This window comes from Herpailurus yagouaroundi, unplaced genomic scaffold, assembly GCF_014898765.1.
Source record: "Herpailurus yagouaroundi ecotype Mexico unplaced genomic scaffold, PumYag 161, whole genome shotgun sequence".
Taxonomy (NCBI): domain Eukaryota; kingdom Metazoa; phylum Chordata; class Mammalia; order Carnivora; family Felidae; genus Herpailurus; species Herpailurus yagouaroundi.
Window position 1 is genome coordinate 13,188,102 of NW_024412402.1, and position 25,985 is coordinate 13,214,086.

A 25,985-nucleotide genomic window follows, 5' to 3' on the forward strand; every position below is an offset into this window, starting at 1 on the left:
GCTGTCCATCTGACTCCTACCCTCATGAGTTGAATACAAGCCTCTTGTTTTAATCCACTGAGTTTTCTGGTTGTTTCTTACATAGCCTTACTGGGACAGCAGATGACTGGCACAGAACTTCTTTGCTGTTCTGGCTTTGCTTTCTTTCCATCTCTAGTAGGCTACCGTTACTGTTATGATTGGACAAGATAGGATAAAATAGGCAGAGAGGAAAAGGATAGAACCTGAGATCCCTGGGTGGGGGAAAACACCTATTTTGGAACAACGCTAGGAGCCTCAGACTACAGCAACCCCCTCCTCGGGTTTAAGGTTCCCCTTAAGAATGTAACAGACACCGCCTACTCCCCCTCAGGTTCCCCTCGGGAATTTGACAATCAAAATACCTGACTAAAAAAAGTAAACCATAAAACTCATGGTACATGAGGGACAGTATGACCAGTCTGACTCCTCACACAATGGAAACGAGCCAATCAGGATTGGACAACCCAGTACCCAGAGCCATCCAGCCAATAAGGGTCGAGCCTGACAAGAAATGAGGGGGAAGTGAAGGCGGACAAGAACCTTATGAGACAAGGACCCTTGCCTATAATCTCTAGGTCTTCACCATCGAATGCCCCCTCTCTTTAAAGAGAGCTTTCCTACTATTCTTACTTCCTAATCTTATACTCTAATAAATTTTTGCCGGCTGCTCCTTGTGTCCACCTCTTCACTCTTCAAAGAGGTGAGATGACAAATCCAGGGTATTGAGGTACAAAAAATCCTGCCATGTTTTCTCATTACCCGCTCCTCAGTCTCCATGAAATTCAGCTCATTAAAGAGCGACCATCAGGTGTCAGACCTTTGATGCACAGTCCCTGACCTCAAGGCGTGGACAGTCAGGTTGATGAGGTTTTGGGGTGATGGTGGGGTTCGTGGGGTCTGGAGCCGACAGCCAAGAAAGAGTTCTTGAAGATGTCTTCAGTGTAGAAAGGTGATTTTCCTAAAGCTCGGGGCCAGGACCCATGGGCAAAAAAGAGCTGCCTCAGGACCTTGAAGAGACACTGCTTATATTCTTGGGAGCTGGGGGAGGTAAAGTCAAGGGGAAGTTGCCCACGAGATTTTCATGTGCTAAAGAAGACTCACAGATTGCGGGAGGTTTCGCTATTGTCAACCCAAGGTTGTTTTTCCCTCTAGCCAATCATTAGCATCAAGACAGTAGGGAGTCCCGGAGACACGTTTTGCTCGGCCTGCCTCGCTTATTTGCCAACCGGCCACAGGGTATAAGGAAATTTCATTTTATCTTAAATTTCCTTCTGCCTTTGTTTCCTACATCAGGGTGGGGAAGCCGAAGTGAAGTATGCACGGATTATCGTGATCACACAGGAGAGGCACACTAGCCCAGCCTGGAGGTTCTGCAGAGTTTCCTGGCAATGACCTCTGAACTGTTTCAAAGGATAAATAAACGTTTGTCAGTGAAAGAATGTACAAGGCATTTCCAGGCAACGAGCACAACGCAGGGAGAGGTAAGGGGGCAGGCACTTTTCACCCATTTTGAAACCCTTCTGGTTTCTAACCTCCACACCTCCCCTCACCCCTGCTTCTTTTGCTTCCAGTTTCCCCCAATTATAGTTTATGGTTCAGTCTCCTAGAGCCTTGCTACTCAAAGTGGGGCCAGCAGAACAGCAGCGGTGACATCACCTGGGGGCTATCTAGAAATGCAGATTCTCGAGTTCCACCCCAAACAAGCAACTGAATATTCATTTCAACAAGATCCCCCCAGGTGGTTCAGGCGCAGATTAAAGTTTGCAAAGTGCTTCTTTCACTATAACACTAGCATTAGGGGGAAAGCTAACACAACTTGCCCTGTAACTTCAGCCATAGAACCTTTTATGGGTAAGTTTTGCAGAAGGGAGATTCACCAGCAGTCGGTATATTACTTGTACCAAGTACCCTTTTAGACTGTCTTCAAATACAGCTATTTTTCTTGAAGGCATGTTTTTTATTTTTTTATTTTTTTTTAACGTTTATCTATTTTTGGGACAGAGAGAGACAGAGCATGAACAGGGGAGGGTCAGAGAGAGGGAGACACAGAATCCGAAACAGACTCCAGGCTCTGAGCTGTCAGCACAGAGCCCGACGCGGGGCTCGAACTCACAGACCGCGAGATCGTGACCTGAGCCGAAGTCGACGCTTAACTGACTGAGCCACCCAGGCGCCCCTCTTGAAGGCATGTTTCATCTCCCTAATTAAATGGTAACCAAGAACTTCATTTCCTTGATGCACCACTCTTGAGTGCCTCGGGCAGAAAGGAAATGCCAAGATGACAGACAGACGGGCTCTTCCCTGTAGGAGTCTGCAGTCTAGTAAGAAGAGAAGTTCACTGTGAACAGCAACTCACATCCTCAAGCCTCACTCGGCTACCTGCGGAGGAAGGTCCCTGGACCCATTTCTTGACGGCACTGAGCCTCAGTTTTCTCATCTGCAAAATGGGGATAACACTTAGGTTGCAAGTTCACTGCAGGGATTAGAGATCATGTGTGTTCAGCACAGACCTGACAGAGAGTCGGTATTCCACAAACAGGTGGCGTGAAAGAGAGATAAACACATACGCTGACGATGCAGAAAAGGGAGAGGTTACGTTTCATTGAGGGAATCAGAACAGGCCTTGCAAAAGAACGAGTACAGGTAAGCATGAGACAGGCTAGTAGAGTTTTTGTAGGTGAAAGAAATTAAATAAGCAAACTCGTTCTCATAGAGATTACATAAGGAGACCAAGAACTCATCTGAATCCCCACCCCACCACTGATTTGTGAATTTATTGGTAGGTATAGCCATTTATTTTTTTTAATTTAAAAAAAATTTTTTTTTAATTTTTTAACGTTTTATTTATTTTTGAGACAGGGAGAGACAGAGCATGAACAGGGGAGGGTCAGAGAGAGGGAGACACAGAATCCGAAACAGGCTCCAGGCTCTGAGCAGTCAGCACAGAGCCCGACGCGGGGCTCGAATTCACGGACCGCGAGATCATGACCTGACCCGAGGTCGGCCGCTCAACCGACTGAGCCACCCAGGCGCCCCATATATCCATTTAAAAGGTAAAACGACTAGAGCCCTTTAAAAAATATTTATGCAGTTTATGCATTAACAAGTCGCCTTTACCGTAAAGATTAAAATGACGGGAAAGAAGATCTCCCAGAAAATCTGGGCCATATGGTTCCTTCACATCGTGGTTGTGCACTCAGATTCAGCCGTTGTGTTGACTGCCTGCTGCCCAGACGGAGCGGGGTGAAGTCAGGACAGAGCCCTGCTTCAGCATGAATGCCTCTGCCTTCTCGAGCTAACACACTCCCTCCGCCACTTAAGAATGCGCAGAGCATTTGCCAGGTCGGGAATGCCTGGCTATGACAGCACCATTTGCAAAGTAAAGAGTCTATTTATGAAGATAATGGCAATACCCAGGCCAAGCCCACCGTGGGAGAACCTTGGCTCCTAATTAGCAAGAGCAGTGCATTTTAATGAGGCCGCCTCTGGTAGGCAGTTGGCTCCTGCCTTGACTGCCAATGAATCCGGGGCAGAGTGAGCTTGTTGGCAGAGAGAACACAGAGCAGGTGAGGAGAACAAAACAGAGAGATGCGCTCATCTCTTGGAAACTTTAATCCCCAGAATTATTTGATTTCCCCATTATGCTGGCTGTCGTCCCAAAGGCTGTTTCTCTGGGAGCAAATAGCTCGCAGAAGAAGCTATGGATTTTGGGTGAACTAAGGTAAGCAGATACATCATTTTGAACAACCCTGGACCTATTGTGGGGAGCAGAGGCCTGAGAGGGTGGGAGGCCCAGAAACGTGGGCCCTTGATACCTGGAAGGCAATGAAGCCATGCCAAGAGGCCCATGGAGAAGCCCGAATCCTTTGCCTTCTTCTGATTGGGCCAGAAAGCCACAAGGGCCCTGGCCTCCGTAAACCCCATGGAGGCGATCTAATACCTTCAACAGTCATTTAAGGCAGGACGTCAAAGTTCTGCTGAGCGCTCACAGCATGCTGCTTGCTGACGGGCGCCGTTAAGAAAGCAGAACTCCTCCAGCATCTGAGTCGTTTCTGGATTCTGTCTCAAGGAGAGTGATCTCCCCACTGAAAGGGCAAGGGACTATTCATAGACGGGGACCGGTGATCTGAGATGCATGAAGGAACCGGGGGACCGCCCTAATGCTTTAAACAACGTCAGCTGCTGAGCCCTTGCAGCTTAGACTGAGCATGAGTGACTTGGTGGGTCCCTCACCGGTTACCTCTGAGGCACCAGAGAGGCCCGTGGGTTTGACCATGAGCCCCAGCAAGATAAACCACGGGATTTTCTTTTTTTTTTTTTTTCAACGTTTATTTATTTTTGGGACAGAGAGAGACAGAGCATGAACGGGCGAGGGGCAGAGAGAGAGGGAGACACAGAATCGGAAACAGGCTCCAGGCTCTGAGCCATCAGCCCAGAGCCCGACGCGGGGCTCGAACTCACGGACCGCGAGATCGTGACCTGGCTGAAGTCGGACGCTTAACCGACTGCGCCACCCAGGTGCCCCAAACCACGGGATTTTCAAAAGAATGTTTGCGAGCAACTTGAAGAGGAAGGAGCCATCTTTAGGAACAGGCGTTAAGACCACTATGAGAAAAAGTCATGTAGAGACTGCTAACCATCCCCCAATATCTTTTCTTAGCTTTTTCCACAGGAAGGGCTATTTCAGCAGAGTAAATGGCTGCTGTATTCGTTTCCTGCTGCTGCCATAACAAATGACCAAGACTTTAGTGACCTAAATCAACACAAATTTAATATTTTATAGTTCTGGAGGCCGGAGGTCTAAAATGCCTGAGCAGGACTGCATTTCTCTGGGGGCTCTAAGAGACCATCTTTTTCCATGCCTTTTCTAGCTTCTGGAAGCCGCCTGCTTTCTTTGACTTGTGGCCTCGTCCTTCATCTTCAAAGCCACCAGCACAGTTTCAAACGTCTCTCTGTCTCTCTTTGATCCTCTGCCTTCTAACTGCCCTGTCTCCCCTTTACAAGGACCCTTGTTATTACATTGGATTCCTGTAGATAATCAAGGATCATCTCACATTTCGAGAGCCTTTACTTAATCACGTGTGCCAAGTCCCTTTGCTACATCAGGTAATCTATAGGACCTAGAGATTAGGACACGAGTGTCTTGGCTGGTGGCTGGGGGTGGGGGAGAGCAGGGTAGGGATTATAGGGTTTATTCAGCCTACTTGAGCTACCTGAAATAGAAATGAATTATCCAGCCCTGTGACCAAGTCCTGGCTATGCATATGAGCAAAAGTGAGGTATGTCCTTTTTGAGTCATGCCCTAAACCGGAGACGCATGTTATTTGCTAAAATGTCGATAAGGAAGTCCTTTTAAACCATGCAGATGAGGGCAGTACCTGGAAGTGTTTCAGAAACAAGAGCCTATGTCCCTGATAATTTCTTGGAGCAAAGCCAGCCTACCAGCTTGGACTTTCACACGAGAGAGACATAAACTGCTCTCTTGTTACAGCGCTGCAGACAGAACTCCGTGCTACTTAATGCATTATACTAGTAGGCCTCGGAACTATACTTGACGAAGTGTTTCGGAACTCGAGCCGCCTTTAACAAGGTCTCCTTTGATACCCGTGCGCTCAAGATGGAGAAATATGGGTTAAAGCCAACAATTAGGTGGGTTTATAACTGCTTGAGTAACCATAAGGGTACAGATTAATGGGTTGGTATTAATCTCTACACAGAGCTTTTGATAATATGGCCTTGTTACAGTCCTTGCTCTGGACAGTCCAGACTATAGCGGAGATGTTTAATTTTCTTACAGGGGCCTCTTGGAGAGGGCTACAGATATAGGATGGTATGTCAGGGATCACAACACACTGGCGAAGGGACTTAAGACTATGAGCAAGAGTTGAAAAAGCAGCAATAAAGATAGGAGCAGGGCCTTCAGACTGAGCGTTTGTTAGGTATAAGGTACGATGCTAAGTGACGTGGGATAGAAAAGACAAGAAGACACATTTCCTTGCCCTCTTCTGATGGGGGGGGATGAGGCATTTATATAAATGTATGCAAGGTATCACCAAATTCTCAGCTTGCAGGGTGGCCCATAGAGAGCCTACAGCATGGGGGTTCCTTTGTCAGTTTCTATTTTGTTTACGTTTTGCCAGCGGTAGCCGAAGGTCCTTTTGTCCACCCCTGGTAGATGATGACTCATCAGAAAGTGTTGGAAATACTATTTTACCCTGGCAAAAAATCAACTTGTGTTTCCAGGAATTGGGTCCTTCCCAGCCCCACAGGGAAGGCAAAGAAGTGTTGGGTGTTGCTAAGGACTGTACAGACTTTCTACTCCATCTATCAACCATCAAACTCTTTCGGGGAACCACTGAGCCCTTTTATGGTTAAAAAAATAAAAGTGAATGAGAAGAATAAGGGCTTTGGAGAACGAGGAGAAAAAAGGGAATGAGGAGGAGATATGGAAAGGGGCCCTGAGTCTAGAGGGCATCTACTCCTGAGACTGGACCCATGTGGACATGGTCCCCAAAGTGCTAGGGGCCGTGGACCCCAAGAAGAAGCGTGGTGGGGGGTTAATGCCCGAGTGTCCTAAGCAGGTCCAGGACCGCAGCCTAGGTCTCCATCAAGGCAGGAGGGGATACCGATCTTGCCTGTGCTTCAAGTCCTCGCCTCCAAATCCCCTGCCCAGAGGCCCCCAGGACCCTCATGAATGCTAGAGAGCCACCATAATTGTTCTCTGGGGCTGACCTGGGGGGTGTTGGTGCACTCTGAGCTGGGGATGCCAGCATCACCAGTGATGAGAGCACAGGAATACCTTGGGTTCCCAGTAGCAGGGGCACTTTCAGCAGCTTGGAAAGACCACCACACCTGGATAAGCTGAAATGCCCTTCGTATCCCATTATGGACAGGTTCTGGATGTCTGCTTTCTTTCTCTTTCCCATGTACGATTCTTTTTTTTTTTATTTTTTATTTATTATTTTTTTTTTTTTAATTTTTTTTTTCAACGTTTATTTCTTTTTGGGACAGAGAGAGACAGAGCATGGACGGGGGAGGGGCAGAGAGAGAGGGAGACACAGAATCGGAAACAGGCTCCAGGCTCTGAGCCATCAGCCCAGAGCCCGACGCGGGGCTCGAACTCACGGACCGCGAGATCGTGACCTGGCTGAAGTCGGACGCTTAACCGACTGCGCCACCCAGGCGCCCCCCATGTACGATTCTTAAGAAGGTTCAGGACAGTTTCACTTTGTAGGCCAGTTGAGCAACAATGTCATTGTCCCCTAGCCCTTTCTGCCCTCGAGAACCAGTCCAAGATCCTCTCCCTGCCCCGGGGACCCCTCGCCGCCTTCGGGCCTCCTGGATATTGTTTCTCTATCCCATGGTAAGCGCGGGTTGCCGCCTGTTAGGGAAGACAGGTAACTGAACAATGCTATATACTGATTCGGTTTAGGATAAATGCCAATTAGAGACCATCAAAAAGTACTTCACAGGCAGAAAGAGTATTGACCCTCTCTTGGTCCCCAGCTCATGGAGGGTGTTCATTTGTCTAGGTGATAGAGCCCTGGGGATGGGTGATAAAATGGGGCATGATCTCTTCCTGGCAACGACGACTCAGAGACCCCTGCCAGAAATCTGGGCCGAGCCTGCAAGTTGCTTAGGAACGAGAGCTCACCAGCAGAGTTAGGAAAATGATCACGTCTTCGGGGGGAAAAAAAATAAAATAAGAAAAAATAAAAATACATTTTTTTCCCCAACGAATCGTGATGACATTTTCCCAATCTACAAGCCTTATGCTGAATCCTGCTGGTGTTCCACAAACATCACTGTAATAGCTCCCATTAATTGGATGCTTGCTGTGTTTCAGAAGCTTTCCATACCTACAGCACGTTAGGCGGACAGTATCATTGCCTCAGAGAAGGGAAGAACGCAAGCTGAGAGCCCTCACGTGACGTGTGCACTGTCCTTTGGGTGAAGGTGTGAGGCTGGGACTTGAACCCAGATTTGTCTGGTCCCAAAGCATGGGTTCTTTCCATGATGCTTCCCCAGGAACACGGCAATAACCGCAAAGAGCAAGTTTAGATCACACGAATTACTTTCCACTTTCCACATCGCTCAGTGCATCGCCGTCCATCTGATCATTTTTTACCTCCTTCTGCACTACCCGTTGTAATGGCTGAGAGAAGTTTTATCACAGGCAGCTGGCTTCGGCTGGTTTGCATGCTCACAAAGAGAGACAGAGCTGCAAAGATCCCAAGGGCATACATCTACCTTTGCTCATCCGGGACTTCTTGTGAAAACCTACCCTTCCCACACAGCTGCAGCTGCTTTGAATGAATGGGAGTTCATCTGGGGGGAAATGGTCTATTGCTCTGGAGAATTGCTGTCCTCCCCAGAGGCTGGAGGGCATGTGCAGATTGCTAGGAACACCTTGATCTACCTGGGCACATGGGGTGTTTGTACACTCAGCAGAGGCCAGCAAAGGAGTGAAGGGTCCCAGGTCTTCTATAAATGCCCATGTTCTCTTTCTCAAAAGAGTGAATGAGGTTCACTAGTTAATCCGCTGCCTTTTTTTTTTTTTTAATGTTTATTTATTTGGAGGGGGGGAGGCAGAGAGAAGGGGAGGCACAGAACCCCGAAGCAGGCTCCAGGCTCTGGGCTGTCAGCACAGAGCCCGACGCAGGGCTCGAACCCACAAACCACGAGATCGTGACCTGAGCTGAAGTCAGACACTTAACCGAGCCACCCAGGTGCCTCAAGTCTTGCATACACTAGACAAGTCAAATATCGGATGTGTTAAAGAATGAATACTACTTAGCATATAACATTTGGGGCGAACCAAAGACAGGCTCCAGCCTCTCTTACCACCTGAACCGAAACCCAAAGTACCAAAATAAGATAGGTAGTCAGAAAATTGGGTCATTAAAAAAAAAAAAACTGGCTCCTTTTAGCATGACTACAATATGGTTAATATTCTGACTTTTCTCCCTGCCTCAGTTTACTTAAATGACAGAAGAAGAGTGTGGATTAGATGATCACTAAGGTTCCTAGCACTTGGGTTTTATAATGTAAAATATCAAGGGCACCTGGGTGGGTCCGTCAGTTAAGCATCCGACTCTTGATCTCCGCTCAGGGCTCCATCTCACCGTTCGTGACTTTGAGCCCCACATGGGGCTCTGCGCTATAAGCACAGAGCCTGCTTGGGATCCTTTCTCTCCCTCTCTCTCTGCTTCTCCCCAGCTCACTTACTCTCTCTCAAAAATAAATGAATCAACTTAAAAAAAAAAAAGAAATATTATTTTTAGGAGAAATAAATGAAACTGAATTTTTCTCCCAGAAAAGTTGTTTTTTTCCCCGTGAGCTAAGACAATTTAGGGAATTGGATCTGAACTACTTCTCTTTCAGATTTCTTATTTTCTTTCTTTCTTTTTTTTTTTTTGGAAGTAAACTGACAGAAATGATGATTCCAAAAGCTAGAATAAAAATTCAGTCATTTCACAAAATTAGAGCCTTATTCTGAGTGACACATTAATAATGGAACAAGTGTACTGAGCAAATCGCATTAACTTTGTCACTTCGTAACAATAGGACACCAAAGGGGTGATTAAATTTATCTCCCTGACACAAGTGATAACTCCATACCAAATGCAGTGTTATATTGTGTAGGAAATGGCATCTTTCCCCTTCCTGTTCTAAAATGTTAGATAATGACACATAAAAAGTAATTAATAGATTCCTAGTCTGGGGCTTATGGAGCAGGTCGAATTAAACTGTTTCTTTTTTTTTTTAATTAATGTTTATTTTTAACAGAGTAATAAATGCACATAGTAAAAAGAAAAAAAAAGTCAAATGGTTCTGAATGGAAAGAAGGAAAGTCAGCTGCCTCCTGCCTGCCTGCCTCGTGTCCACAGCCCCACTCCTCAGATCCATCTACTTTCAAATGATAAGCTATTTCTTCTAGGATTTATTGCTGTGCTTATAAAGAATTTCCTTATACTATTACATCTTGGTTCCCCAATTTTAGTTAATATCTATCCTTCTGTTTTAGAAGGTGAGGAGTTCATGCTCCTACACTCCTCTCTTTTCATCTCTTGCATTATTTTTCATCTCAATCTTTATTCGTTTGTGTGCAGTACTTACATCATTATCTCTATGTAAATAACACTCATTACTATTCATGATAGTATACTCGTAGAATACTAGTAGGAATTAAGAATAGTATACTATCATTGCCTCTTTTGTTGTACAACTTTTTGTGTTTTTTTCTAGAGTTGATAATTGTTTTATTTTTTTTATTTTGAGAGAGAGCACGCAAGCTTGTGCTCAAATGTACTATTAGTAGCCAGTTACAATTTGAGAGCAGAGAGAGGGGGAGAGAAAGAATCCCAAGCAGGCTCCACCTTGTCAGCGCGGAGCCCAGTGTGGGGTCCAAACTCACAGATGGCGAGATCATGACCTGAGCCAAAATCAAGAGTCTGAAGCTTAACTGACTGAGCCACCCAGGCGCCCCTCTTTTGGCTATTTAATTTGCTTAGAATTTTTTTTTAATCCATGCTGGAAGTTATCGGTAATAATAGATTAGGAGCTGAAATCCTATTGACATTCTAGAACCTTGGGCTAAAAGTAATAAGATGAAAAGTAATAAGGATATATAGACAGGGTAGTACGTGAACGTTCATAAAATCGTTGTGTGACTATAAGATGGGGACCTTACTTGACCGAAGTCTGAGATAGAGAGTAGTGTTCTTTCACTGATCTCAAACCCCACACGTCAGTAGTAGATTCACTTGTTAAAACACAATCAAAGGCTATATTAATTGAAATACACTTTCAGAACAGGAAAGATGGAGGTCCCATTTCATTCATGTTGCATAACGAGTTCCACCAGAGGGTGTACAGAGTTACATTGGACAAGGTCATGAGAATCTGAAAAACATGCCATGTGAGAAATAAAGAGGAAACTGAGATTGTTGGCTTGGAAATGACTTCGGGGGAAATTACAGTTGTCTCCAAATACGTGCAAGGCTTTCATGTAGAAAATGAGACTGATATGCAGCTTGACTCCCGGGTCAGATAGACGTAGGGCCAATGGGTGAGTGTCAGGGAGGCAGGGTCAGCTCAACGATGATAGAACTTTCTAACAACCAGATCACTTGTAGACATTTCCCTTGTCTCTCCAGCCTCCGTTCTCGCATTGTTTCTTTGGTCATAGCAGTTTAGACTGGGCCCTTGGCTGTCCGCTGAAGATTATATTTTCTACTCTTGCTTCGTATGGCCCTGCAATTAGGTTCAGATCATTGGGATATAAACAGATATGATGCATGCCACCACTTGCTCGTGCCTATTTTATTTTATTTTAAGTTTATTTTATTTTATTTTATTTTATTTTATTTTATTTTAAAGTTTATTTATTTTGAGAGAGACAGAAACAGTGCGAGTGTGGGAGGGGCAGAGAGAGAGGGAGACAGAGAATCGCAAGCAGGTTCCACAATCAGTGCAGAGCCTGACACGGGGCTCCAACTCCCAAAACCATGTGATCATGACCTGAGTCGAAACCAAGAGTCAGACACTTAACTGAGTGAGACATCCGGGTGCCCCGTTGATGCCTTTAAGAGGAAAGGAGTGTGCCCTCTTCCTCTGTCTCCCTTCCTATGGTCTGGAATGTGGTCATGATGAGTCTTCTTCAATCTTGTGGGTAAACGTGCAGAGCAAAAACGATGGGAGGAACTTGGGTTCCCAATATTGATACTCAACACCCCTTCCTCAGCCTTGGACTATTTGAAATTTTTTTTTAATGTTTATTTACTTTTGAGAGAGAGAGAGAGAGAGAGAGAGACAGACAGAGCATGAACAGGGAAGGGGCAGGGTGGGGGGGGGACACAGAATCCGAAGCAGAATCTGAGTTGTCAGCACAGAGCCCGATGGGGGCTTGAACCTGTGAACTGTGAGATCATGACCTGAGCTGAAGTTGGAACTTCGCCACCTGAGCCAGCCAGGTGCCCCTCAGCCTTGGACTGTTGGAACTGTTAACTAAGAGAGAAACTTTCCATCTGTAAAATTTCTACCTGGTTAAGCCACATATTTGGATCTATGTTATACTATTGTACCCTATGGATTAAATAGTAGAGATACTTTTTTCATGATCCCTTTGGTGAAAGATTATTTTTATTTCTACATCTGTATGTATACATATGCATCAAGACATGTCTGGAGGGATGGTTGTAATAATAGAGATACTTTTTAAGCAGTGGTCTCTAGGGGGTCATCATTGAGTCCTTCTTTTCTCTTACCGCACTGTTTTTTCCAACACTGAGCAATGAACTCAGTTCTGACACTCTTTACCTGGAGTTAGCATCAGATGCCACAGGTCAAGAGCTCGGTCCTATAAGCCTGTCCCCCCTCCAGATGGCAGTTACAAGTCCTGGCTGTCACCTGTGCTTCTGGCTATAGGTCAGAGATTCCCATACCCCTTCCTTAGGATTTGCTAGAGCAGCTCACGGGACTCGAGGCGAAACATTTGCCTATATTTACCAGTTTATTATAAAAGTTATTATAAGGAACAAAGATGAACAGCCAGGTGAAAGAGCTGCGTAAGGCAAGATATGGGGGAAAGGGCATGGAGTGTCTGGCTCTGAGCATGCCAACCTTCCAGAACGTCTATGTATTCACCAACCCAGAAGCTCTCTGAACCTCGTCCTTTTGAGGTTTTATGGGCACGTCATTACATAGGCATGATTGATGAAATCATTGACCATTGGTGATTGAACTTGTAAACTCAGACATGATTGCAAGGGGTTTGTTATAAATAACAAGACACTCTTGTCATCGTGATGGCTGTGGAGCTATTTCAGGAACCAAGAACAAAAGACCAAACACTATAACAAAAGATTCTTCCATTATTCCTACTGCTTAGGAAATTCCAAGGTTTGGAGGAGTTAAGTGTTAGCAATGGGGACCAAGACCAAATATGTATTTCCTACTATAAATCACAGTATCATGCTTCTACTCAGTCAGTTACTATCTTAATATCTCTATAATCTAGCCACTTCTCTCCATCCCTACTGCTACTACCTTGAATCAAGCTGCCATCTTTTCTGGCCTCAATTGCTGGAGAAGCTTCCCAATCAGTACCCTCCCCTTCAGTCCCTGGGATATCCTCTATACCTCTCCTATCATATCTGAAATAATAGTTCTTTTTTTTTTAATTTTTAAAAATGTTTTTCATTTATTTTTGATACACAGAGAAAGAGAGAGACAGAGCATGAGTGGGAGAGGGGCAGAGAGAGAGGGAGACACAGAATCTGAAGCAGGCTCCAGGCTCCAGGCTCCGAGCCGTCAGCACAGAGCCCGACGCGGGGCTCGAACTCACGGACCGCGAGATCGTGACCTGAGCCGAAGTCGGACGCTCAACCGACTGAGCCACCCAGGTGCCCCTGAAATGATAGTTCTCAAACCTAAGTCCTATTATGTATTTCTCTTCTTAAAATCTTTCCATCGCTTCCCATTATATTTAAGATAAAAGTAAAGTCTTAAGATGGTGTGATAGACAAAACAATGCCTTCCACTCCCAAGATGCCCCTATCCTAATCCCTAGAACCTGTGAATGTTACCTTACATGGCAGAAGGAACCTTGCAAAAGTTGACTAACGTAAGGATCTTGAGATGGTAAGAATCTCCTGGATTATCTGGGTGGGCCCAACGTAATCACAAGCGTCCTTACAAGAGAAAAGCAGAAGTGAGGAGAGTCAGAGAAGAAGATGGAAACAGAGTTTTGAGTGATGGGGTCTGAATGTGGAGGAGGGTGTCACAGCTCATGGAGTACAGACAGCCCCTCAAAGCTGGAAGAGGCAAGGAACGTTATTGTCCCCTGGTGCCTCTAGAAGAAATGCAGCCAACACCTTGATTTTGCCCTCAAAAGTCTCATTTTGGACTTTTGATCTTCAGGACTATAAGACAGTACATTTGTGTTATTTTCAGCCATGCATTTTGTGGTGACTTGTTCTAGCAGTCATAGAAGACCAATACAGATGGCTCTCATCACCTGGCCCTTGCTTGTTTCTCTTGTTCCATCTGTCACCAAGACCCTGCTTTCTCTGAACCCTGTCCCTTTGGGATTTTATTCCATAGGCGTGATTGATGAAATCATTGACAATTGGTGATTGAACTCATGCTCCAGTCTATGCTCCATCCCTTTTCAATGATTTGTAGCTCCCAAGAAGCAGGGTCCTTAGTTTATGCTTTTTTTCTATGATCGTTTTCCTTGCCCCTTGCCTTCCCTCCTTTGTCTTACTACCTTTTCAGCCTGGGCTTTGATATAAGTTTCTCTGGGAAAACTTCACTGACTACTAGGACTGGGTTTGGTGCCCTTGCTACAGACGGATCCCCTTGCCACTTGTTTGTAGCACTGTTAAATGCTTAACACACCGTATTCCTGAATTGTCCGGTTTGTAGTTATCTCAGAGCTTAGCATATATGTCAACAAATGTTTGCGGAATGATCTTTCACTGGAAGTAGTGTAGTAGAGCTTGGCTAACTACAGATGCTACAGTTGCTAAGATACAGAGATACTATAGAATGGACCTTTACAGTGGTTGAGGAAAGGGACCCTATCATTTGAAATGTCCTACATAAACACTACCCATGCCTTACATTAAGGTAAGTCAACTCCTGTGTATCTTCTAAGTCTATAGATAGATAGATAGATAGATAGATAGATAGATAGATAGATAGATAGAAATACATTAAACATACATAATTTTTAGGGGCACCTGGGTGGCTCAGTTGGTTGAGTGTCCAACTTCAGCTCAGGTCATGATCTCGTGGTTCCTGAGTTCGAGCCCCACGTTGGACTTGCTGCTGTCAGCCTGTCAGCGCAGAGCTCATTTCAGATCTTCTGTCCCCCTCTCTCTGCCCTCCCAGCTTGTGCTCTCCCCCCCCAATAAAGATTTAAATGAATATATAGAATTTTTAAATATATAATAAGCTTTATTGAGATATCATTTATACGCAATATAATTCATTCATTTGAATTCAATGGTTTTCAGTAAACTCAGAGTTGTTCCATCATCCCCACAATAAATTTTAGATCATTTTCATCACCCCCAAAAGAAACCCTGTGCCAATTATCATTCCCTTCCAAGTCCCTCAGCCCCAGGCAGCCCTCAATTTATTTTCTGTCTCTACGGATTTGCCCATTCTGGAAATTTCATATAAATGCAATCACATAATCTACGGTCATTTGTGACTGGCTTCTTTCACATTTTTAAATCTGTTCATCAGTTGATGCACATTAATGTTGTTTCCACTTTGGGGTTATTATGAATAAGAAAGCATAAGTCTTTGTTTTTCTTTTAACTTTGTTCTTTTTTTAAGATTGTAATTGGCTATTCTGGGCCCCTGGCATTTCCATATGAACAATAAGTTTAGCTTCTCAATTTCTGCAAAGAAGCTAGTTCGAAGTAGGATAGGGTTTGTGTTGAATCTGTATAGGTACTTACAGCTATTCATTTTCTTCCAAGTATTGCTTTAGCTGCATCCCATAAGTTTTGGAATGTTGTGTTTTTGTTTTCATTCACCTCAAAGTACTTTCTAATTTCCCTTCTTTTTTTAATGCTTATTTATTTTTGAGGGAGTCAGAGCATGAACAGGGGAGGAGCAGAGAGAAAGGGAAACACAGAATTCCAAGCAGGCTCCAGGCTCTGAGCCATTAGCACAGAACCCGACACGGGGCTTGAACCCACAAACTACGAGATCATGACCTGAGCCGAACTCGGACGCTTAACCAACTGAGCCACCCCGGTACCCCTCTAATTTCCTTTTGATCTCTTCTTTGAACCGTTCATTACTTGGAGTGCATAGTTCAATTTCTGCATATTTGTGAATTTCTCAAATTTCCTTGTCACTGATTTCTAGTTCCATTCCACTGTGGTCAGGGAATGTACACTATACGGTTATTATTTCAATACTTTTAAATTTGTTGAGTTCCATTTTATGGCTTCACATATAAGCTTTCCTGGAGTATGTTTCATGTACTTTGAGAAGAATGTGCTTTCTGCTAATTTTGGTCGACTGTTTTATGGATGTTTGTTAGGGTTGTTTTGTTATGCCCAGAATTTGTGAGCCCCAAAGACCGCCAGGGAGCCGAGTCCGATGCAAAAGCAAAAGAGCCTTTATTCGAGCTAGCTCGAGCTCAGTCCCCTACCTGCACCGACGCAGATACCAGGGAGAGAGAGCGTGTTTCAAAAGGACAAAGGTTTTATTGGGGCCTAGGGGCAGTTGGTGAGGTAATGGCTATGGCCTCAGCCAATTGGCTGGGGTAGGGTCCAAGTCCTGTTAGGCAGGTGAGGTGGGGGTTAATCAAGGGGAGGAGGTGTGGTCAAGGTGAAGGACACAGAACAAGATGGAGTTGGCCGGCATAGGCCCGCCCTTTCAGTTTCATTGATAGGATTGCTCTCAAGCTTTCTCTTTTCTCATTGATCTTCTGACTAGTTGTTCTATCCATTATGGAAAGCGGGATGTTGAATATTATTATTCAATTGTTTGTTTTCCTTTTAGTTCTTCAGTTTTTGGTTCATGTATCTTGAGGGTCTGTTTTCAGGTGGACCAATGATTGTAATTGTACCTTGATGATCGACTGATGCTTTTATCATTATAAAACGTTCCTCTTTATCTCTGGTAATGCTTTTTTGTTTTACATTTTATTTTGCCTGATTGTATTATAGCCACTTCAGCTTTCTTATGGTTTCTGTCTTAATGACATATATTTTTCTGTCCTTTCGCTTTCCACCTACTTGTGTCTTTGAATGTCAAGTATCTGTCCCGTAGATGCACATTGATATGTATTGCTTTATTAATAAAATCTGAAAGTCTCTGCTTCTTCATTGGATTGTTTATTCATATTTAGTGTTATTATTGATACAGTTGGATTTGCATCCGCTATTTTACATTTTGTCTTCCATCCGTCTCATATGGTTTTTTTTTTTATTTTTTTTAGTGTTTATTTACTTCTGAGAGAGAGACAGGTGAGCAGGGGAGGAGCAGAGAAAGAGGGAGACATAGAATTGGAAGCAGGCTCCAGGCTCTGAGCTGTCAGCATGGAGCCTGACACAGGGCTTGAACTCACGAACTGTGAGATCATGACCTGAGCCGAAGTCGGACGCTTAACCGACTGAGCCACCCAGATGCCCCCGTCTCATATCTTTTTTGTTCCTCTGTACTTCGTTTACGTTCAGTGAATATATTTTAATTTAACATTTCAGTTCCTTTAATTTTTTTCACCATACTGCTTTATTTTGCTGGTGGTTGCTCCAGGGCTTACCATATGTATCATAACTTATCAGAACTAATTTTATTAACTTAATTTCAGCGAAAAAAACTTACTCCTGTATGAACTATTCCTTCCTCCTCACTTTTGGTGATTATTGTTATACATGTTGCACCTATACGTGCTACAAACCCAAATATACATTGCTGTAATGACTACTTTATATAACTTTATGTCTATTTAAAAAGCTGATAAAAGAAAAGAGATCAGTTATATATTCATACAGTTTCTTATATTAGCCTTATTTTCTATTTCTGGCCTTATTCATTTTTTTCTGTGGATCAGAACATCCATTGGTGTCATTTTATTATTATAGTACAGCTTTGCTCCCAGCTGCTTCCTTTGTGCTGTTATTGTCAAATACATTGTATTTCTATATGCTATAGGCCCAACCATACAATTTGATAGATACCAGTTTATACAAGTGCGTTTTAAGTCAGTTAAGAGAAGAAAGAACACAGAGGCATTGATATGGTCTTTTAAAATTACATAATTTGGGGCGCCTGGGTGGCTCAGTCGGTTAAGCCGCTGACTTCGGCTCAGGTCACGATCTCGCGGTCCGTGAGTTTGAGCCCCGCGTCGGGCTCTGGGCTGATGGCTCAGACCCTGGAGCCTACTTCTGATTCTATGTCTCCCTCTCTCTGCCCCTTCCCCACTCATGCTCTGTCTCTCAAAAATGAATAAATGTTAAAAAAAATTTTTTTAAATAAATAAAATTACATAATTATCTTTACTGTTGCTCTTTGTTTTCATTGCATGGATTTGAATTACTGCTTGGGGTCACTTGCTTTCATCCTGAAGAAGTTCCTTTATTATTTCTTGAATCCAGAGGGGAAGGAAACCCGGAAGAGGGCAGTTTCTTGCAATAGTGAGCAGCAAAGAGAAAAACGGAGAATTGGGTAAAATCAAACAGGCAAATGCCTGGCCAGCTACTCCACAGCACTTGCGCATTGCTTTACCAGAAATTTGAATAGGTCTGCTTTACTGATTCATCGAATTTCTCCTACTTGCCAGACATGGGTCTTGGAGGTTTTCAAATGTATATTAATTTAATCTTTACAGAATGACACGATTACATAAGAGTTAAGAGCTTGGGTTTTTATTCTGGTAGAGATGAATTCAAATTTTGAACATACCGCCTAAAAAGCCTGTGACCTTAGAAAAGTTACTTAACCTTGTCAAGTCTCATTTACCAATCGATAACACCATAGTATGTGCCAGAGAGCTGCGTGATGGTCACATGAGAAAGTGCATGTAAAATGTTTATCCTCTCACACAAATGCTCAGTCAATAGCAAGCTTGAGGGGTGCCTGGGTGGCACAGTCGGTTAAGCGTCCGACTTCAGCCAGGTCACGATCTCGCGGCCCGTGAGTTCGAGCCCCGCATCGGGCTCTGGGCTGATGGCTCAGAGCCTGGAGCCTGTTTCTGATTCTGTGTCTCCCTCTCTCTCTCTGCCCCTCCCCCGTTCATGCTCTGTCTCTCTGTCCCAAAAATAAATAAACGTTGAAAAAAAAATTAAAAAAAAAATAGCAAGCTTGAAAAAACACAACAATATTGGATTGTGGTTTTGACCGTGATAGGGTACAGCTGTCAAACTCATTTTTATATTGTAAACAATGATAAATCTGAACAAAATGTATGAAGCAACACTTTTCAAGCTTTAGACAAGATATATAGGAGGGATTTGATCCCTTGAAGAATAAAAACACATTAGGTGGGCTCCATATTCACTACAGCTTTCTGCGTGGGATTTGTTTACAAACTGTAGCATTAGACGGAGAAAGAAAAGATGGAGGAAACAGAGACTGAAGGTGGAGGTGGGGGTCACCAAGAGAAAACAAGTGAAAAAAAAAATAAACAGAGCCTTTGGCATTTCATTATAGACAACATCGAGTGATCTAAACAAAAAAGAATACCCATTTTGTACACTTTCCATTTCATTTTGTGAGCCCAGAATTACTCTGACACCAAAATAAGGAACGACACTGCAATGAAAGGAAATGACAAATAAGTAACTTTCACAGACATAAGAGAAAAAACATTGCATGAAATATTAGCACACTGAATTTAGCAATATATAGTCATGACTAAGTAGGTTGTACACAGGCATGCAGAGTCGGTTCAATAGAAATCAATCAATGTAATTTACCACGTTAGAAGAGTAAAGGAGAGGGGCGCCTGGTCGGTCAAGCACGAGCTTTGGTTCAGGTCATGATCTCGTGGTTCAGGAGTTTGACACCCATGTCAGGCCCTATGCTGTCAGCTCAGAGCCTGGAGCCTGCTTCGAATTCTTTGTCTCCCACTCTCTCTCTCTCTCTCTCTCTGCCCCTCCTCTACTCACGCTTTCTCTCTCTCTCTCTCTCCCTCTCTCAAAAATAAAATAAACATTAAAAAAAAAAGAAGTATAAAGGAGAAAATCCTAAGATTAGCTCAATAGATGCAGCACAAGAATTTGACAAAATCCAGCTAAAACTTTCAGCAAACTAGAAAAAGATGGGAACATCCTTAATCTGATAAAGGGCAACTATAAAAACCCATAGTTAACATCCTACTTAATGGTAAACAACTAAAGGCTTTCCCCCAAAGACTGGAAACTAGCAAGGTTGTCTGTTCTTACAATTCTATTAGTATTAGCTAGTGGAAAAGGTGTGGAAAGAAATTTTAAAACAAAACAGGAGACTTATTGGGGTGCCTGGGTGGCTCAGTCGATTAAGCGGCTGACTTTGGCTCAGGTCATGATCTCCCGGTTCACGATTTCGAGTCGTGCGTCTGGCTCTGTGCTGACAGCTTGGAGCCTGGAGCCTGCTTTGGATTCTGTGTCTCCCCCATCTCTGCCCCTCCCCTGCTCACACTCTGTCTCTCTCTCTTTCTCTCCCTCTCTTAAAAATAAATAAACATTAAAAAAAAAAATCTTAAAAAGAGAAGACTTACAGATTATAAAGAAAGTTGTAAAAGTCCTTTATTCACAGACAACATGATAATGCTCTTGGAAAATGATTCTAAAAATCTACCCCCAAAACTCAAACTTAATAGAAATAAGGGAATTTAGTGAGGTCAGAGGATACGGTATCAACATAAAAAAAAAAAAAAACAACAACAACAACTTCTAATGAATATTTATATACTAGCAATAAACAACTGGAGATAACATTTCAAACTATTATAACAGTATTAAGAAAGATCCTTGGGGATCAGTTTAATGAGCGACATGCATGATCTCTGCATTGAGAACTATTGAGAATTGAAAGGCCTGAATGGGGGCGCCTGGGTGGCTCAGTCGGTTGAGCATCAGACTCTTGGTTTTGGCTCAGGTCATGATCTCACCAGTTTCCTGAGTTTGAGCCCTGAGTCGGGCCCTGCACCGACCGTGGGGAGCCTGCTTGGAATTCTCCCTCGCTCTCTGCCCCTCCCCCGCTCGTGCTCTCTCTGTCTCTCTCAAAATAAATAAACTCTTTTGAAATAAATAAACTTAAAAAACATACTGAAAGGCTTACATAATGGAGAGAGAGACCATGATGGCAGATGACTCACCATGTTGGGGAGACTGGGGAAATGGCATTGCTGCACATTATTTGTGGTTACTTTTTCTAAATACTGTTTAAGCTATTACATAGTAATAGGATACTACCAATAGCTACCACTTGTTAGTGCCAGGTGTGACTAACAAATTCCTAAAAGGGCAGCTCTCGGCTCTTCTCTGCTGGGAAACTCCTTCTGGTTCATAGGATCAAGGACAAACTCCTCTGGTATTCACAGGCCGTCCACTATTAGCTCCGAGATTCCTTTCTATGTTCACCTCCCACGTTCTGCCACACATACATCCTATACTCCAGCCACACTGGATTCTCCAGCCAACTGAAGAATTTTTTTTTCTTCCATCTTCCAGGTACACGTATTCATGCCACGAAGGAAGCCACACTTGATACAAGCGGACAGTGATGGTTATGCTCCCATCTACCATAGCTTGCTTACATTTACGGCCAGACTGATGTCCTACCTGATGTGCACTCGAAGTAAAGGTGGTTAATGTCGACCAGGAGCTTCTCAGGATTCCAAGCTTTGAATGCTAAACTTCCTTCTTTTACCAGCACTCCTGATTTTATAAACAATGAACCCCATCAACCCCAGCATTCCCCAAATCTCCTGGTAACTTGGGTTTAGTAGGATTTCATCAGAATCCAGATAGGTTATGCATCTATTTTCAAATGTTTATTTATTTTTGAGGCGGGGGAAGGGAAGAGAGAGAAGGAGAGAGAGAGAACCCCAAGCAGGCTTTGTGCCATTAGCGCCGAGCCCAACATGGGGCTTGATCTGAACCGTGAGATCATGACCTGAGTCATGAGTCATGCAACCAAGAGTCTGATGCTCAACCGACTGAGCCACCGGATCCAGACATTTTAAATAAGGTTTTGAAGCATCCTGGCCCAGGACCAACAGCTCAGGCCACTCCAAAGCCCCACAGCCAAATGGCCTGCAAAGGTTGCCCAGTGACTCACTTAAGGTTTTGACCTTCGCGTCTTGACTCATGATATTCCCTTCTTTTTAGATGACTCTTCACCCCACCCCACCAGCCATCCTTAGCCGTGGACTTGTTCCCACAACTTAAAATACTCAGTACAGTGTGGGGCAGGTAAAGTACTTAAGGTATGATAAGTAGTTGCTGACTGAACCAGAGAAGAAAAATGGTTCACTGACACCAATCCCAGAAGAGAGCATAAATGGATGCGTTTGATTCCGAGTAAAGACAAACGGAGATAAAATGTGTGTTTAAACAATGCAGGCAACTCCCCTTAATTGGCAGCCTTCTTCGGAAGCAGATTGCCGTAATAAACCAAACCCGCAATCATTCCAATTTTAGGGAATTCAGAGAAATGTGTTGGATATTTATTTGTTTCTTCTATTGTTTACTTACAGAATTACAAAGTTTTTTAGTATATAGATGTTCAGGGAAGCTTCAAATTGTTTTTCTTTTTTATTCTACTATTGTCTATTACAGCCAAAGGAGAGTTTTGAAATGGACTATACAAAGAGCCTCAAATCTATTGTTTTATATTTGTTCGTTTGATATGGGTGTTATCATATATTCAGGGCTGGCTTCATGGGCATACGCCCTATACAGTCACATAGGGCCCCACAGTTAGAAGGGCCCTGTACTTGGTTTGATGCTCTACTCTTGCTGTCTCGAAAGTCTCGTTAATTTTGAACATGTTCATTTTGCAAAGGGCCCTGCAAATTATGTTACCAGACCTGCACATATCCCCTCATTCTCCACCATTCCCTCCCCTCCATGCACTTCTCTAAGCTATAAGGCAATCCCAATGGCTAGAGAGAGCTGGAAAGCACGTGGAATCCTGAGACAGTTAGGAACCAGGAACAAGCCCCAAGGAAAAAAACATTGTGCATCCCGGTTGCTTTCTGTTGGCTGCTATAGCTAAACGGCTGCTCTTATCAGAGCAAATCCAGGATGCTGCTAGAATGGGCGCTGTGAACGAGCCGGACTTAAAACAGAGGGGTCCAGCTCCAAACTCACCCATGAGCTGCTTGAGTTGCATTATCGACCAATCAATCAGGATGAAGCATTTTTTTTCTTTCCCTCATCAGCATATTGGGAGGGGGAACCTGGGCAGGAATTTTATACAAGCAGGGCCTCCCCATTGCTACGGGTGGCCAGCCTAGGTACTTTCTGGTAGAGCAGTGTCTCCCCTCACCTCTGTGTGTAACCACCCTGCCTTTGATTTTTGGGTCTGGCCTCCTTTCAGGTTCAAGAACCCAAATGCAATAACAATACTGGAGGTTGCATTTTCTCAATTCTCCAACCTTTGGGATTTCCTCTCAGTCCTCCCCCTATAACCTCTAGTAGGAAAGTCTGGAGACTTCTAAGCTAGTCCACACTTCCCATTCTGCATATGAGAAAACTACCATCCAGGGAGACAAGATCATCCAGCCACCACTTAAATAATTTGAATGAATGAAGTTAGGGCAGGATACAGGATAAGGGGTGGTTCCTATCTCAGATGGAGCCTTGGTCTCGTTGCAGGCAGAGTTCCATGTCCCCAACCTCTCTCCCCTATTTTTCCATCTCCATTTCAATACCACAGACTCTGGAAAATTGAGCCCTGCATCAGGCTCCTCATTGGCAGTGTGGAGCCTACACGGGATTTTCGCTTTCTGCCCCTCCACTGCTCGCACTTTCTCTGTCTTAAAATAGATAAATAAAAACTAAAAAGAAAGAAAGAAAGAAAGAAAGAAAGAAAGAAAGAAAGAAAGAAAGAAAGAAGAGAAAGAAAATACTTCCTTTTTATAAAGAACAGAAATCGGCTCTGCTAATGCCAAACATGGGAATTAATCCCCTACAAAACGACAAAAAACTCTACTTTCTTCCCATAACATCTTTTCTTTTTTATTTTAATTTTCTTTTTTATTTTTTAAAATTTGCATTCAAATTTAGTTAGCATATAATGAAACAATGATTTCAGGAGTAGATTCCTTAATGCCCCTGACCCATTTAGCCCATCCCCCCCCCCACACCCCCTCTAGTAACCCTCTGTTTGTTCTCCATATTTAAGAGTCTCTTCTGTTTTGTCCCCCTCCCTGTTTTTATATTATTTTTGTTTCCCTTCCTTTATGTTCATCTGTTTTGTCTCTTAAAGTCCTCATATGAGTGAAGTCATAGGATTTTTGTCTCTCTCTGACTAATTTCACTTGGCATAATACCCTCCAGCTCCATCCACGTAGTTGCAAATGGCAAGATTTCATTCGATTGCCGAGTAATACTCCATTGTATGTATATACCACATCTTCTTTATCCATTCATCCATCGATGGACATTTGGACTCTTTCCATACTTTGGCTATTGTTGATAGTGATGCTATAAACATGGGGATGCATGTGTCCCTTCGAAACAGCACACCTGTATCCCGTGGATAAATGCCTAGTAGTGCAATTGCTGGGTGGTAGGGTAGTTCTATTTTTAGTTTTTTGAGGAACCTCCATACTGTTTTCCAGAGTGGCTGCACCAGCTTGCATTGCCACCAACAATGCAAAAGAGATCCTCTTTCTCTGCATCCTCACCAACATCTATTGTTGCCTGAGATGTTAATGTTAGCCATTCTGACAGGTGTGAGGTGGTATCTCGTTGTGGGTTTGATTTGTATTTCCCTGATGATGAGTGATGTGCATTTTTTCATGTGTCGGTTGGCCATCTGGATGTCTTCCTTGGAGAAGTGTCTGTTCATTTCTTTTGCCCATTTCTTCACTGGATTATTTGTTTTTTGGGTGTTGAGTTTGATAAGGTCTTTACAGATTTTGGATACTAACCCTTTGTCCGATATGTCATTTGCAAATATCTTCTCCCATTCCGTCAGTCGCTTTTTGGTTTTGCTGATTGTTTCCTTTGCTATGCAGAAGGTTTTTATTTTGATGAGGTCCCAGTAGTTCATTTTTGCTTTTGTTTCCCTTGCTTAAGGAGACGTGTTGAGTAAGAAGTTGCTGCAGCCAAGATCAACGAGGTTTTTTCCTGCTTTCTCCTCAAGGATTTTGATGGCTTCCTGTCTTACATTGAGGTCTTTCATCCATTTTGAGTTAATTTTTGTGTGTGGTGTTAGAAAGTGGTCCAGGTTCATTCTTCTGCATGTTGCTGTCCAGTTTTCCCAGCACCACTTGCTGAAGAGACTGTCTTTATTCCATTGCATATTCTTTCCTACTTTGTCAAAGATTAGCTGGCCATATGTTTGTGGGTCCATTTCTGGGTTCTCTGTTCTTTTCCATTGATCTGAGTGTCTGTTCTTGTGCCAGTACCATACTGTCTTGATGATTACAACTTTGTAGTATAGCTTGAAGTCTGGGATTGTGATGCCTCCTGCTTTGGTTTTCTTTTTCAAGATTGCTTTGGCTTTTCAGGGTCTTTTCTGGTTCCATACAAATTTTAGGATTATTTGTTCTAGCTCTGTGAAGAATGCTGGTGGTATTTTGATAGGGATTGCATTGAATATGTAGATTGCTTTGGGTAGTATTGACATTTTAACAATATTTGTTCTTCCTATCCAAGAGCATGGAATTTTTTTCCATTTGTGTGTGTGTGTGTGTCTTCTTCTTCTTTTGTGTGTGTGTGTGTGTGTGTTATCAATTTCTTTCATAAGCTTTCTATAGTGTGTGTGTGTGTTTCTTCTTTTGTGTGTGTGTGTGTTATCAATTTCTTTCATAAGCTTTCTGTAGTTTGTGTGTGTGTGTGTCTTCTTCTTTTGTGTGTGTGTGTGTGTGTGTGTTATCAATTTCTTTCATAAGCTTTCTATAGTTTTCAAGTGTATAGATTTTTCACCTCTTTGGTTAGATTTATTCCTAGGTATTTTATAGTTTTTTATGCAACTGTAAATGAGATCGATTCCTTGATTTCTCTTTCTGTCACTTCATTGTTGGTGTATAGGAATGCAAACGATTTCTGCGCATTGATTTTATATCCTGCAACTTTGCTGAATTCATGAATCAATTCTAGCCGCTTTTTGGTGGAATATTTGGGTTTTCCACATAGAGTATCATGTCATCTGCAAAGGATGAAAGTTTGACCTCCTCCTGGCTGATTTGGGTGCCTTTTATTTCTTTGTGCTGTCTGATTGCAGAGGCTAAGACTTCCAATGCTATGTTGAATAACAGTGGCGAGAGTGGA

General features: G+C 43.3%; 1 long non-coding RNA gene across 1 annotated transcript; it reads left to right on the plus strand.

The window, feature by feature from the left end:
- Positions 1 to 13,647: 13,647 nt before the first annotated feature.
- Positions 13,648 to 21,362, plus strand: LOC121035252 (uncharacterized). Its single transcript, XR_005792826.1, has 2 exons — positions 13,648 to 14,655; positions 21,210 to 21,362. It is a non-coding gene; the product is annotated as an uncharacterized LOC121035252 (long non-coding RNA).
- The last annotated feature ends 4,623 nt before the right edge of the window (positions 21,363 to 25,985 follow it).